A 15,091-nucleotide genomic window follows, 5' to 3' on the forward strand; every position below is an offset into this window, starting at 1 on the left:
CTGGTCGCCTAAACAATAATCACAAAATTTTACAACGCGAAGGTGATGAGGTTTCAGGGCACGCATGACCACGTACGCAATGTGCGAGAAGCAGAACCAAACAATAAAGGTACTGGGGCACGTTAGGTTTAAATAAATATATACACCTGGATTACGAATTCTTCCCTGGCCATTAAAATCGTACTGCTTAGACACATCTACAAATGGCATCATATATGTATATATATATATATATATATATATATATATATATATATATATATATATATATATATATATATCTATCTATCTATATCTATATATCTATATATCTATATCTATATGTATATATATAATATGTGTGTGTATGTGTATGTATATAATATATAATATGCACATATATATGATGCAATTTGTAGATGTATTTAAGCAGTAAAAAATTTATGGCCAGGGTAGATGTTGCTATCATTTATTCAAGTCGTCAACATTTCGACGCAACTGTGTGTGATGAACAGGACGCAAGGGTTCAAAGGTACAATGGCACAAATGTACAAGGATAATACACGATTCATCTAAACGTTTTTACATTTTTCCGGGAGGTTTGCATAGGTCGCTTTTGGTTCAGAGGAACTGCTAAGCATAACTTGTTGCATGCATTCTGAGCCCAACACCTAAGTCGTGCCGTCCAGTTCGACGGATAATTTTGCCCACGCCCTTTCGACGGACAGGAATGCAGAGGGTTTCACGTGCTGCACAATGCTGCGATATTTGCCTCGGGCTTGTGCTAAATCCCGTTGGCCAGTAGCCAGCTGACCTATCCATTTCAGTGGGGCCAAGCAATGCGCCCGCCCTGGGACTCGTATCCAATGTCGCCGAATTACGAGCTCAGCATCTTTCCCCTGGACCACGGAGACGGCGGAGATGACAAATCTGACGTTGGGGAATTACATAAATGATAGCGACTGCTCTCCTAGCAATTAAACTCTTACTGCTTCTAACTATCCGAAGATCTCCCATGTATATATATATATATATATATATATATATATATATATATATATATATATATATATATACATATACATACACACATACACATATATATATATATATATATATATATATATATATATATATATATATATATATACACACACATACACATATGTATATATATATATATATATATATATATATATGGCAATGCAAACTGCCAGTATCCCGCTTACGAACGTACAAGGGCCATGTGGGGGGGATATTCGGGGTGCCTCTCCGCATCATGCTGCATGAATAATTCAGCTATGTCAACAACATGTGTAAACAGTACGGGAGGTCCCATTTCGTAACAAAACTTGTTCTGTTTTTTTTTTTACAATCACCCCGGGGCCTAATGCAGGCACGTGCTAGCGGTCGGCCGGCTGTCCAGGTCACCGGACTGCAACACCGCGACGTTTATCGGCCGAATCGGACGCCGCACGACACCGGGCTCGAATCGGCTCCTTCAAAGGGCCGATGAACAGTGAATGCTGTTCCAACAAGACTGCTAGACGTGAAGGCAGACCGTAAGCCGGGCCGAGCGAACGGCAACAGCTGTGCGCTTGGGTCACTTTCTCGTGTGCTTTACGCCGTCCCGATCAGGACTCTTACCTGGAGGGTATATAGGATGCCTTGGAAGGCTTGCACACAGCTTTGATTCAACAAAGCCGTGACCTTCCGTTAGAACTGGAGATTTGTGCTTTCAGCGTCAATCATATTATCATGTATGTCACGAACATGTTCTGTACAAATTAGCGGGATCTGGCTAGCAAGGGTTTTAAAATTACTGGGTTTTTAAAATTAATAAAAGCAAGGTTTTTAAAATTACTGGGTTTCAGGCTAGCAAGAGCTTCACAGCTGAAGGCAGGCAAGCTGCTGTCCAGTTATCATCAGCCGCAGTTTACCGTTGCCGTTTTCCTGGCAGCACCAGTATAACGGAGATCCCCATGGCCTGCCACAGTGACGTTCGCAATCGGGGTAAGAAAAGACAGCTCAAAGAAATGACTGACGCCCAATTAGTTCAATTAACTGTTCCCTTCCTCGTGGAAAATGACGGGCGTGCGCCTAGCGCTGTGCGCTCCCTCACCCGAGCGCGGCGGCGCTCGGACGGGCGGTGACTGTGTCGGCGGAATGTTCCCCTTCCGGGCACGCGGGGGCGCCTGTCGAACACCAAGGTCTCCTGGCACGGCGGAGACGTCCCTGGACAGCGAAGGGCGGGGTCGGGGGATGATGCACAGCGAGTGGTAACAGGGGCGGTACGGTGCCTGGCGCCGCGACAGCCCCATAAGGGATGGATGAGGCACGGCAAAGACCAGGAAGTTACGTGGCTCCACCTGTTCATCGGAATCGCGCTCTGGAGCGGCAGATAAAGTTCGCAAGCTTTGAGACTGACTTTGACCAGACCGTCCGTGAACGAGAAAGGCATAGTGTGCGCCGTAGGATGAGCGAGTTGATAAGACATGTTGTTAAACAAGAATAGCATCCTGTGGATCTTATCAAAACATAGGCCAACGTGGCCAGACACCTTCGCACATAAAGGAATCTGATCATGATGCCGTTGCAAGCTAGTCTTTCATAACAGTTCACTGGTATAGCACTCGTGCGATAAGTAAAAACGGCAATGCTAAAAAGACTGGTCATGTGAGGGCTGGCCCCGCCGGGCGGTTTGGCGAAACAAAATCGATCACCCAGCTTTCATTTTGTTGCCTGTGATCAATGTTGCGAACAACGGGACCATTCTGGTTGAGAAGTGGCCATGAAAATGTCAATCAAACACCTGTATAGAACCGGACCGGGCAGCATTTGTATGTGATCGCTTAGTGATTTACAAACACAGCGTTCGCCAACAACGTGCGGTTGATTTCATATCTTTATTAGCTCCGGCTGCTGATATGGGAGATCAGTCCTTGAGAACGCCCCAAAGCGGGAGAATCCATGGTTTGCGCTAGAGCGCGCGTGACCGGTCGTAGCTTGTGACACTGCTATCGGTGCGATTGTCTGCTCTGTCCTCCTTCATGCGGTGCTGGTTTCGTGTCGTTGAAATGCCGCGCTGTCGATATCTGATCCCACTTTCGGTCCATGTATCGCGGCTTTATCGCATGGGAAGTTTTGTTTGCCGTGCTTTCTGAATGGGTACAGTATTATCAAGTTCACGTTGCACTGTTTTGGAAAAGCCATGCCTGATCAAATAAACAGCATTAAGGAATTGCACGTTGTCTATTTGAAACCGGTATGGTGCTGCCACCAACGTTCGCAAAAATTTAATCTCTGGAAATAACGGTCGGTTTGACTAAATTGGAAACAATAGCAAGTTTATGCTCATAACAGAGTGACTAATTCCAGAAAAAGTGTGTCTTTATTTCGGCCATTGGCTTTCCTCCGTACACGCATATAAAGCGAGTACAAAAGTGAGTGAGTGATTTAATTGCCAGAGTTCATTGATATAATGCAGCCCAAAAACAGCGAGCACTGCATTCTTTTTTAAAATGCTTTGCTGCACGGCGTGTGTGATCTGAATCGAATGTTTGCTTATTGTGCGTGAACTGAGAAAAGCCAACATCAAATGTATGTATCTATGTCTGTATATTCGTTTTCGGACTTCTTCATTCTATCATGAGCATAGTGATATTCTTATTTTCCTCTACCTTCACCATCATGTTTCTCATCTAATTGGCGTTGCCTAATATTCGCTTAGACTGAGGAGCTTAAACCGAAATATGTTCGATGTTCAACAGCCTACGGTTCATAGCCCCGGCGAATCCTACCCCAGCCAACTAAGAGCCATTCGTTCTGCAGCCCTGCTCGGACTATACTTTCCTTGTGGAACTTTCATTTTAAAGAGCCAGCTCATAAGACATTTATACACTACACATGCGCCTTTGCCAGAATCAAGGTCGTTTGAATCGCTGGTTGACAGCAGACATCTCCTGCTAGATGTGGCTGTGGTCTGAAGCTCCCAAATATCACTTTGACTGTTTTTACGCTTCTGTTGGGAATAATCATTGCCACTCATAGATCTATTCTAGAAATTTCAACGGGAGCTCCAGTACCGAGAAAGGCACGTATCACAACGTGGAACAATTACGTCATTACACTCTAAGGAAAAAATCGACTCTGAGACAGGCGAAATTTTGAAGAAAAAGTTTGAAAAGTTTGTTGTCTTAGGTGCACAGCATCAAAGAATGGGTTTGCTGGGTTGTTGCATTGGCGGAATGTTAGCCTTTTTCCATCATTCCTTCGTTGGTTTAGCTCTCTCATCCTTTGAGAGGCACATTACGTAAGTTACCAGATCCGGCGCCTCCGACATGGCGCAATAGCGACGGACGTGCACGTCGTGGTGGTGTGCAGGGTGCTGTGAGTTACGAGCTGTTCACTGAGCCTGCGGTGTGACCTGGCTGGCACGTGGTGGTGACGAATGCCGAGGATGGCGTCATGATGGCGGGTACAGGCCAATCCATCTCGGCAGTCACCGCTCAGGAGGGTGGGGCCAAAAGGTAAAGGCATGAATGGAACTTTGTGTCTTTTTGAAGGGAACATGGCCTCTCTTCAATGTTGTGCCCCCCATCCCCCCCCCCACCGGTAACACGTCAGCTCCAGCGTTAAAAGTATTGAAGATGAGCCCATGAGAAGTTGGGATTCTCCTCCTTCCCGGATATGGATTTCACTCCCAGTACTGTTTACAAATTTTTAGCCCAAGGCACGTGAACACATACACGTAAGCGATTCGGTGTATCTACATTTTTGTTTCAGTTATTTACCTTGGCCTGAGGGCTGAAGTGAAGATATTCTTCCGCTTATGGTGAAACTGAAGAATATTTTTCGCGAGAGTAACGTAAAATGTTACGATCTACTGTGAGCATTTTTCTACGATGTTGTTCCACGCTGAACACAACTTTCCCTGGTGTTTTTTGTTTTGTCTCACAATACACGTGGGAACGTGTTTACAGATATAGTGTGATGCTTACATTGCATTATGGCGCTATTTAAACGGAGCTTTGCACATTTTACGTGCATTTTGAACTGACAAATCGTCTCTAAAATCATTCGGTGCAGTTCAGAGCTCTGCCATTCTTAAGACTTAAGCTTCTCAAGCTTCTGAGCTACACGCCCGCGGAGATGTGCAGACTTTTTCGGGCAGACTATTTCAAGGTCACCCAGGCAAGCATGATGCCTTAGAAATGTCATTCAATTCCTGTCATTCCATTAGCGATGCGGCGATCAAGGCCTAAAAAACATGATCGTCGAGCTGCTCATATCTGGCGTTCGTGAGCAATATTTCCAGATACAGCGGCCGTCAATTGACTTTCAGTCAATATTGTGCGGGGTAGGATGACATAATAAAATAATGACATATTGAGAAATATGTTTACTAGACAGGGAAATTATGTTGACTAGAGCAGTCTTTTCTACTTAAATGCATACCGATAGTTTTAAGCGGGATTATTTCATCATATATGATGCTTGCTTCATTATCTTCAAATGTGGAACAGTTATGTTCACAAACATTCCACCACAGCTGCAAGAGTGTAACCGAAAACAGTTGGTACTACTAACGAAATCCATCGTAATGAGACTCAGACCAGCACTACACCACCAAGCTGTTCTGAGTTTCGTTAAACGCCGCACCGCGTCAAGGCTTGCAGCAGACAGGCCACCTGTTTAAGAGCAGATGGCCCACAGCACTGCAGCAGTTCTGTATTCGAAATGCGCGACACGTCCACACGGCATGCGCTGAAACAAAGTTCCAGGCTGAATAAATAGTTGAGTGGAATGGTCATCCACCATGCGGTTTGGAGCTCTGTGTGCAATTACTCAAGTTTACGTTCAGTTAAGTGTGCACAACAAAACCCAATCAAGCCGGGTGATAAACGACCACTCGTATTGCCAAATCAGAGCTAATTAGAAGACCGCAAAAGCCGCCGTCGCAGAATGGTTCTAGTGCAGTGGACATTCAATGCGACTGTACAAATCCACTTACTTGACGTGAAGACAATGCCACATTCTCATCACGGACCCTCGGCGACCCTCTCGGTTTGCTCGTACCACACATCATCAGCCGCGCGACGCTCGCGTCGCAAGTATCCCCAGGATATCCTCACTAATCCAATTAGCGGAGGCCCTGGGCTATCAAACATCAGAGCAAAAGCTTACCGTGTTGCCAAAGCACCGTGGGTGCGTTTCGCGCCAATTTACGATGTGGTATCCGAACCGCTGCAAGCTGCGTCTTGCGGAGAAGTGACACGCCTCATCTGAAGCTTTGTCACACCCCACCTGACCGTGCGCTAAACTTCGTGGGTCAGCCTCTAATTTACACTCACGTCACACGCATCGCATACGTCATAAACGTCACACACGTCACATACGTCACACGCATCGCATACGTCATAAACGTCACGCGTCATAAACGTCACACACGTCACATACGTCACACGCGTCACACCCGTCACAAATGTCACACACGTCACACAGCCACACGCGTCACACGCGTCACACACGTCCTACGCGTCATACACATCACAAATGTCACACGCATCACACACGTCACACACGTCGCACACGTCAGACAGATCATGCACGTCGCACATGTCAGACAGATCATGCACGTCGCACTCGTCATAAACGTCGCACACTGCCCGATCTCCGCCGTCGTTTCACCGCCATGCAGCGCGGACGGCTTGAGGGCGGTGAGGTCAGGTTTGCACCGCAAACTCCACTTGGCGACTGCTGCAGTGTGGACAGGCGACCCTGTCAAGGCCGCCGGACCGAATAATGACAGACCTCGGATTGACAAACGGCTGACGCCGCGCGTGACATTTACTTAGGGCCAATTTGTGATGCTTTTAAGGCGAGCGCGGAGGCGTGGCGCAATGTCCGGCATCAGTAGGTGCGGAGGGCGGCATGCACCATGGGAGCCTGCTCACAATAAAAGCAGCACACGTTCACGCCCTGAAAGGTTTAATCTACAACATGTTTTATGTCTGACAGCCTAGTTGTCCGAGCCATGACTGTCTGCGTGAATGTCGCTGCGCTGCGCCACCGTCCCGGATTGCATTGATGCGCCATCGAGCTGTCGGACGGATTCTGCACAGTCCGGGAACTGCGACGAAAAGGCGGCAGGGCCGAGCGGCCTCTCCGCTCTCCTGGTGGCTGAACGTTTCAGGAGTGGACACGCGCGGCTTCCTCGGCCGGGCTTGCGCAGGCATAGCCGCGTTTTGCAAACATCAGCAAAACGACTCTAGCTTCTTGTGCTACTCGATAAATTTAAAGAGATGTCCCAACTGCAAGCACATTCAACACGATAAGCACATTCGTCTGGGACAAATAAAACACTACGATATTCAAACTTTTTGAGAGGCTTCAATTAGCACTGGATTACAAGCCATACCGTGAAGAGTATGTTGTCGCATGGAAAGCGCTCATTGCCTGAACAGAGATCACCGTCCATGAAACGGACGGAATGTATCCACTTACGCCGATTTGAATTATGGAAGTTGTTCAGCGCATTAGCGAGGAACATTAGTCATATAGATAAGAAAGTAGTATTAGCCTTGTTCCTCGGAAAAAGCAGGAGAATAGAGATATAGTTAGTTTGATATTTCGGCAACATGCATTTCTCGAAACAATAGCAGGAGTCATGCAAATAATAGCAGAGCTTCTGTTATTGTTTTGAGAAAGGCATGTTTCCGAAATATTAACCTAATTATATCTCTATTCTCCTGGTTTTTCCGAAGAATAGGGCTAATGCTACTGTCTTACCTATGGTTTGAATTATGAAGTGCCTTGAATACAGAGGCTTTTATTTTGGCTGTAGGCTTAGGGAATAGAACGCATTAAGACTTATTCATGACACTGCTCTTTATCAAAGCGTAATATCAAAGGCCTCCTAGCTGCCTTAAGGCATAGAAAGTTTAAAAATTGGCTCCTATGTCAGTTTGGACTACAAATAAACTTCGTCAAAATTAGTTTTGTTACACCGAGACAGCGTCTGCCATGCATCTCGCTTGGTCGTCGCCGGGTCTGACATAGAGTTGCGCAACGCCGCCCTGAGTCGTGGGCGGTCAATTTATCCACCGGGGTAAATTGCTGGAGTGAAATTTACTGAATCAGATTCTACGTAAGTCGTTGAGTACATTTGCGAGGAGAATTATGCATATAGATAAGACAGTAGTACCGTTAGCTTTATTCCTCGTAGAATAACCAGGAGAAAGGAGGAATAGATCCATTGATATTTCCGCTATATGCCGTTATTAGAATAAATATTAGAACAAGTATCCGTATCTCTCATTTCTCCTGGCTATTTTGTAAGAAATAGGGCTAACGGTATTGTCTTATCGAATCAGGTTCTAACACAAATTTGCTCTCTATGCCTTCTAAAGCTCGCCTTCCTTGCGAGTGCGTTTGAGTTTGTTTTTCGTTTCCTAAGGCTCTTCTTTGTTGATACCCTTTGTCTTCACGCTGCTTGCAGCATCAGGTCACTGAGAAAGAGCCTTTTGGCTCAACCGATATTCACATTTGCAAAACAACATCGATGATTTCACCAAGGAAGCCAAGTTACCACGACCGGAACTACCCTTCGCACCTCCCCACCTGGCGAAATCCGCAGCTGTCACGCGCGTGCAGGTGGGCGGGCGGGCAGCCAGCCGCGGGAAGTGGCAGACAGCCGGGGCCAGCGCGGCCGGCGTGTCCGTCACCGCGTTTTCTTTCTTTCGCGCGACCGGCGGCCGCGCGGTACCAGCCGCCTGGGGAGGGCAGCTGGGAAGCCCATCCGGCACCGCTCCGGGAACGGATCCTGGCGTGACCGCCGCACAAGGGATCGGCCGCAAGTGCGTGATGGGGCGGCTCCACAAGGTGAAGCAGCCGAGAGGCGGCTTTCGACGTCCTTGCCCCCGCGCCAGCGGTGTCTGTCCCTGCGATGAGGGAGGTTTCACGCTTCTTTGCTCAGTTTAGAGACGTATTTTATTTTTTCTGGAGAACTCATTGTCCTACCATTGCATCTGGACGAATGCGGTTGAATTCTCGCAGCGTGACGCGATTACAAGGCTTGGTAAAGTACGTGGAGCGAAATAAGACTGAGCCATCTGATGGGTGATTGCTCAGACGTGCACAGTAAATTAAGACAACGTGACTTGCGCCTCAATGTGCATTTATGAACAACCACACTCAATGGAAATGTAGGTAAAAGAATCGTGCTTAACGCATTCAGTATTCCCTAATTAATTTTGTGAAATGTTTCTAAAAACATTGCTTCAGTATTATCACTGCTGAGTGGTTCATTAGCCACACGCGATTAATGTTAAACGCCGTATAGATTTCACACGCGGCAATTACTAGAGGGTCCTATTATAAAGCCAGATTTGAAATGCTCAAAAAATATGACAAGCAGGAGCAAAACACATGAACTGTCACCATACCTATCAAAATATCAGGCACGTTTTACTCATGAAGCGCTTTTATTTCTTTAGCATACACTTTTTCGCCCTTCCAAGCGTGCTGTAATTTCTGATTTGGCACCATCGGACCAAATTTGCGACGTGGAATAATGATAAGATAGTTGATGTCGTAATTAAAGACATGTTAAGCCTAAATTTACAAGCCATTTTGATAGTCCTGACGACGAATAATGGGCTTCGTTTCTGAGCCTCCTGGGTTTCGCACATTTCAGATTTGGTACTAATAAGTTCCCTTTGATATGCTTTATGCATATGTAGAGTTTGTGAATATTGCCACCATGCGCCGCACATTCTCCCCGGCCAAGGAGCTAACTTTTGCTGAAAGTTCAGAAATACTGCAGATGAACCACATGAACATGTCAGCGAACTCGATGTCTCATATTTTTATCCCGCCTCACGTCCGATGTTGTTAAATTGTCGCATATTTGGCAACTTGATCCATTCTTATTATCCTACTCTATTCAGCATAGTTGTCTTTGAACCTTAACGCACTTGCAAGAATGTAAAAAAGACATCGATAGAAGACTTCTTTGAACTGGAATCCAAATCCGTATTTATGAACGCTTCCAAAGCATCGCATCGCCTGTCTCGACAGTTCAGTGTGACTCGTTTTATTTCTTCAATAAGCACTCTGAAGAATTAATAACTTTCATGTGTTTTATGACTTCGCGTCATGCTCTTAGTTCACTGATAATACTTAACACGCCAAGAACCAGTAATTACCGCGGGTCACCCCACTCCCAGCCTTGAAGCCGAACATGACTGGCGTGATGACAGCTGAAGAGATACCCTAACCGTCGGACACCCCCTGTGTAGGGGAAGGATCGAGGCGAACCGGCGTAGCCCGAGCGGGAGGAGAGGGGCGGCGTTGTACTGCAACATCTGCGGGAGCGGTCTGCCGTCTGCTGAGGTGCGTGGGCCTGAATGGAGAGCTTAACGCTTTGGTAGTCCAAGCGTGCTGAGACATCATGATACTGATTAACAGAAGCCGACCGACCCAAACTGATCGATACAAATGTGACGCAATGGTCGCAACCGTTTTGTCATCCGTAAGTGTCTCTTTAACTATTGTTCTTGATCGTTGTTGGGTTTGATGCTGATGTTGTGTTGGGCTCTTAGGCTCTGTTCTTTAAGAAACTGAGAAATTGTGAAAAATGCCATTGACTAAAGCTATGCAATCGGAAAGTTAAACAAGAATACCTGTGATGGAAAACTGTTATTCCTTACCGCATACAAAGCAGCACGGTTGCCAGTACCACGTAAGAGGACAGCGCAAGCCGGGCGATTGGCCATCGCAGACCGACATGACCTCGTGACCTGACCTCAACCTCAATGTTGAACACTGCCGTGTTTGGCTATGGAGCAGAACGCCCCTTTACGACAGTCAGCGGGAAGGACAGAACGAGCCGGCTGCATGTCCTCTCCTCGTCCCCGACACGGACCATGCGTCAACCCCTGTCAGCAGCGGATTTCACACAAGTCACATAAGGGTTTGAGGGGGAGGGAGGGGAAGGACCACCCACCTGAGACGTATATAAGTTCCGAGTGGTTGAGATTTACGACTAGATTAGATCTCCATGGCTTCATGGACGGACTGTTAATTTCCCTTTCAAATTATCCTGCACCTGGGACTGGATGGCACATGGGGGATTATGTTTTTGTGGGGAATACGCGATGTAGCCTTCTGAATCGAAACACGTTTGAATGTTCTCCTGCTCAGATGCAGGCAGAGGCTCCCAAGGATATATACGGCTACGCCGAACATTAGGCAAGCTTAAGCTTATCGCAGCATTAGAACGGACTATAGAATCAATATGGCGACACATGCATTCCAGACAACGTAATATGCAGATGGCGATCGAAAAGGCATTACATCCTGAATTAGCAAACGACATTTTAGCGCGTAGATAGCTTGCTGGTCAAACTCGCCAGATCAGCATTATGTATCGAAGTTCCACAATGTAACGTATAGTTCTGTTCTTTAGATGTTGGAACTACTGTTGCCTTAGGATGCTTTGCTGGAAATGGATATGCAACATTTGTAAAAGCGGTGTCTCAATACTCTGGTCAATCTCTTACATAAACAATAACGTGCACACGGTCTTACGGGCACGCCAAAGCCACTATACCAGGATTTTTTCGAGGCCTTCCGGAATAATCTAAGAATGTGCGGTGTTTTATGTGTATAATCATCACGCTTATTAAAACACGTTATAACCATATAATCACGGCTACGGCCTGAGGTGATCGGCATTTGCGGTGACTTCTAAATGAGTGTGCAATTGCATGTGTTTCGCGATGCTGCTTCACTGCGCGTCCACCGCACGATTGAATATAACCACGCAAGGTTAAGGTCACACATTCGCGTATATGCATGAAACTGAAATTAATGTCGTGTTCGTTCTGCTTCCCCACAGTCAATAACACCACGAATGCAAAAACAAACAACCAGCAATCACAATGAGCGGCCGCCGCCACCGCGTTGAGGTGTTAGCATGGCCTGCGTCATCAAAGTCCCCGTGGCTCGCCAGCCTTTACGCGGTCGCCGTTCGCGGCGACGGCGACGTTAACGCTCACGAAGGCTCTAACCAGAGCCTGACCGGGCGCGCGAGCATAGAGTGCGCCTTTGCGGATGGGAGTGCGGGCGCGTGGAAATGAGGCAACATTCCGGATCATGGGCGCCAAATATGAACTTTCGGCGCTATAGGTGCACTGCGCCATGCACCTTAGAACAACTGACTAACGCGCGTGTGCAAGTGGATTGCCGGGATTCGGTATCACGCTATGTGGGCGCTACAACACATGCGTCATTAAGGGCTCCTGGAATCTATCCGAACTTTTCCTGTTGTTACTCCGTGTGGTCACCGACGCTTTTGATCCCATTTTGATTGGATACGACGCAGCCGGTGGGCGTGCCACCCAACCAAGATGGTGTGCACGTGAAAAGGTCACTGATGTGATGCAACGCCCGACCGGTGCGTAAGTGCACGAGAGGCTAAGACACAGGTGTCCCCGGCTCTCGCACGCATTCCAGCGCCTGGCAGTCGCGATCTGACTTAATTGACGTCCTCGGAGTTGCTGGTCAGGCACTAAGCATTGGCACGTGGAAAGGAGTAACCTCGCTAACCACGGCATTAATTGGTGTAACTATGCTGCATACCCGAACCTGGTGCCCGTGACTAATAACACGCGAGCACTTCGCCGCAAAGAGGTATTTTTCCTCTCAAACAATCTGGGCATGTGACGATGAAGGGCCATGTGTGCGACCTTGCCTGCCGAGCGTATGACGTCAAAGCTTCCGACGAAGTCGCTGACGCTGAGCCAATCTGCGATGCCCTTCGCACGCCTGCAAAAGTGGCCCGCCGAGAACTGTCACGTCGTGCGTTTCCGAGCATTGTGCAAAGTCGTGCAGGCGCACTGAACGCCGCCTCCCCGTCCGCTGGCGTCGTCCGTCTGGACGGGCGGAGTCTCGCCCTTGAAATGGAGCACCATGCCGCCCCATCCGGCTGTGGCAGAGCCTCTGAAGAGTTATGTGTCTTATGCACTTCCGCGAACTGACCCGGTACGGCCTCGCCCAAGTCACCCTTGCAGGGGTGCCCGTGACGTAGGTTCCCTTTAGGACGATCCGCTGATCTGTCTGCACTTACGGGCAAACCGATGACGAGGCATTTCGGTGGCAACGTTTTGGGGGCATGTGAAGTCAGCTGCCTCCCAGGACACCATTGATACCCAACGCGCGCCAAGTTTCCTGTGGGTTTGCTTAGCTCAGCCGGACCCGATGGCGGCTATTTCAACAAAGTCAGCCATCGCAAGCCTGGGAAGGCCATGGCTGCTTACAGCTGAAGACAAATATGAGCTTTAGAGCGCACCTGAGCTTTTTTTTGTCTGCTAAATGTCGACATTACTCATGATGTGAAATGAGGGCAGAGTTTTAGACAATCATCCATAAAAGGAAAAGTATGGCATTTTGATGGCAATGTTACGTGCCGGCCCCGTTCATTTTATTTCAAAATATCTCTGCGTTCACCATAAGCGGGCATTTGTTTCATGCCACTTGAGAGGGATAGGCTCAGCCTCTACAGAATTCCCATTACTCATTGCGTACGTGGGATGTGCGGAGCGCGGGTAATGCGCAGCCAATCGGTTCAAAACTGGCCTCCACGTCTTTCCGCCCAGCCGGTGCGTCAGATAACGTTTCTTGTGTCGCCGTCTGTCCTCGCGTTTCCACATAACACTCTTGGAAGCTTGGGCAAGCGGTCAAACAGTGACCCAAGACCTTTTTGAGCGACTGCCACTTATGGAACATCACTTTGCTGCGAGCGGGCTGAGCACCAGTTTTGCCCTGTTGGTTTTGAACATCCAGCAACTGTGTTTTTTTTTTAAGAATTATGATGTCCAGGTGAAGATGAAGAGGAAGGAATGTAATGGCATGCCGAACCAACTCTTGTTTCGGAGCTGAAATCCTGGTATGTCATCTCAAATGGAGCTGCAAGCCTACTGCCGGCCACTATTCCACGACAAATGCACGTACTTTGCGAAGTCGGGTGAAAGATGTGCCAGAAACGGATCAAGGGAAGGGTATTAAAAGTGCGACGGCTTGGATTTTATGCCGGGGAATTCTGAGCGGTTCGTTTGTTGTTATCAAAGTTACTGTTCTAGCCTAGCATGGTTAGACTTGTGGGGATGGTTACACGGAGCTCACAGATGGAAAAAATACCCAAATATGGAGGTAAACCGACGAATAGCATGGTTATCATATATATATATATATATATATATATATATATATATATATATATATATATATATGCATCTCAATGTTACTTGCCACACTCAACGCTACAACGCTACTGGCCCCACTATAGTCTACATTCGACGGTGTTCTGCGGTAATGCCTATGGATGGTGAACGCAACTAACACAATGTGGAGGAGAAGTCCATCTGGTGCCGTTTGCATCGTAACGTTTCTCTCAGTCTGAACGGCATTGTGTTGTCACATTATATGGATGTGTACCCACCAATGATACCAAAAGGCTGTCACATGTGCATTTTTTCACAAAAGGTGCGGCATCAAGTAAGAATGAACGAAAAAAGCGTTGGTCTATTTAGATCCTGAATAGTGTCCAGATTTCCAGGGACTTACACCATACTGAGTGAGCTTATGGCTGCCCAAAAAGCTTACCCCCACCAAAGATTTAGTTAAAGACATACCCTTTTATTTGAGATATCGCTCAGAACTCGTTTGATTTGCATAATCAAAATGTTTTCCAGTTGTTTTGTAGAGCTCAAGTGGCCAAATCGTGCTGCCTCTGAATAAGATGTAGCAAAATTCAGCGCATGGAGATAAAGTTAGATAAGACATTGGGGCAGGTCTTCTGTTTTCATCGTGCTACGGCGGCTGTCCGAACAGAAAGTGTCAGAGATCGTCGGCCAGGGCGCCGCAAATGGGGATAAAAAACAGGCCTCCGCCATTTACAGCGTGGATGTGTGGTGTGGTGGACGTGCGGATGTGCATGTCTCTTTGAGCAACAAAAAGGTATGACCAAAGGCCCTCGTGATGGGCACCAAATGATCTTTGTTTTTGAATTGTAGAGTGCCCATATTGCGTCCTCGCGTGGGCTCCCTTA

At 47.3% G+C, this 15,091-nt stretch overlaps 1 protein-coding gene across 1 annotated transcript in view; it reads left to right on the plus strand.

Annotated features, from left to right (window-relative positions):
• The window catches only part of Nsun2 (tRNA (cytosine(34)-C(5))-methyltransferase Nsun2), an 86,495-nt gene that overhangs the window by 27,517 nt on the left and 43,887 nt on the right, over window positions 1-15,091 (plus strand). The window lies entirely within an intron of this gene.

Source organism: Pollicipes pollicipes, unplaced genomic scaffold (assembly GCF_011947565.3).
Source record: "Pollicipes pollicipes isolate AB1234 unplaced genomic scaffold, Ppol_2.1 Scaffold_4740;HRSCAF=5597_pilon_pilon_pilon, whole genome shotgun sequence".
In the NCBI taxonomy this organism is placed as follows: Eukaryota; Metazoa; Arthropoda; class Thecostraca; order Pollicipedomorpha; family Pollicipedidae; genus Pollicipes; species Pollicipes pollicipes.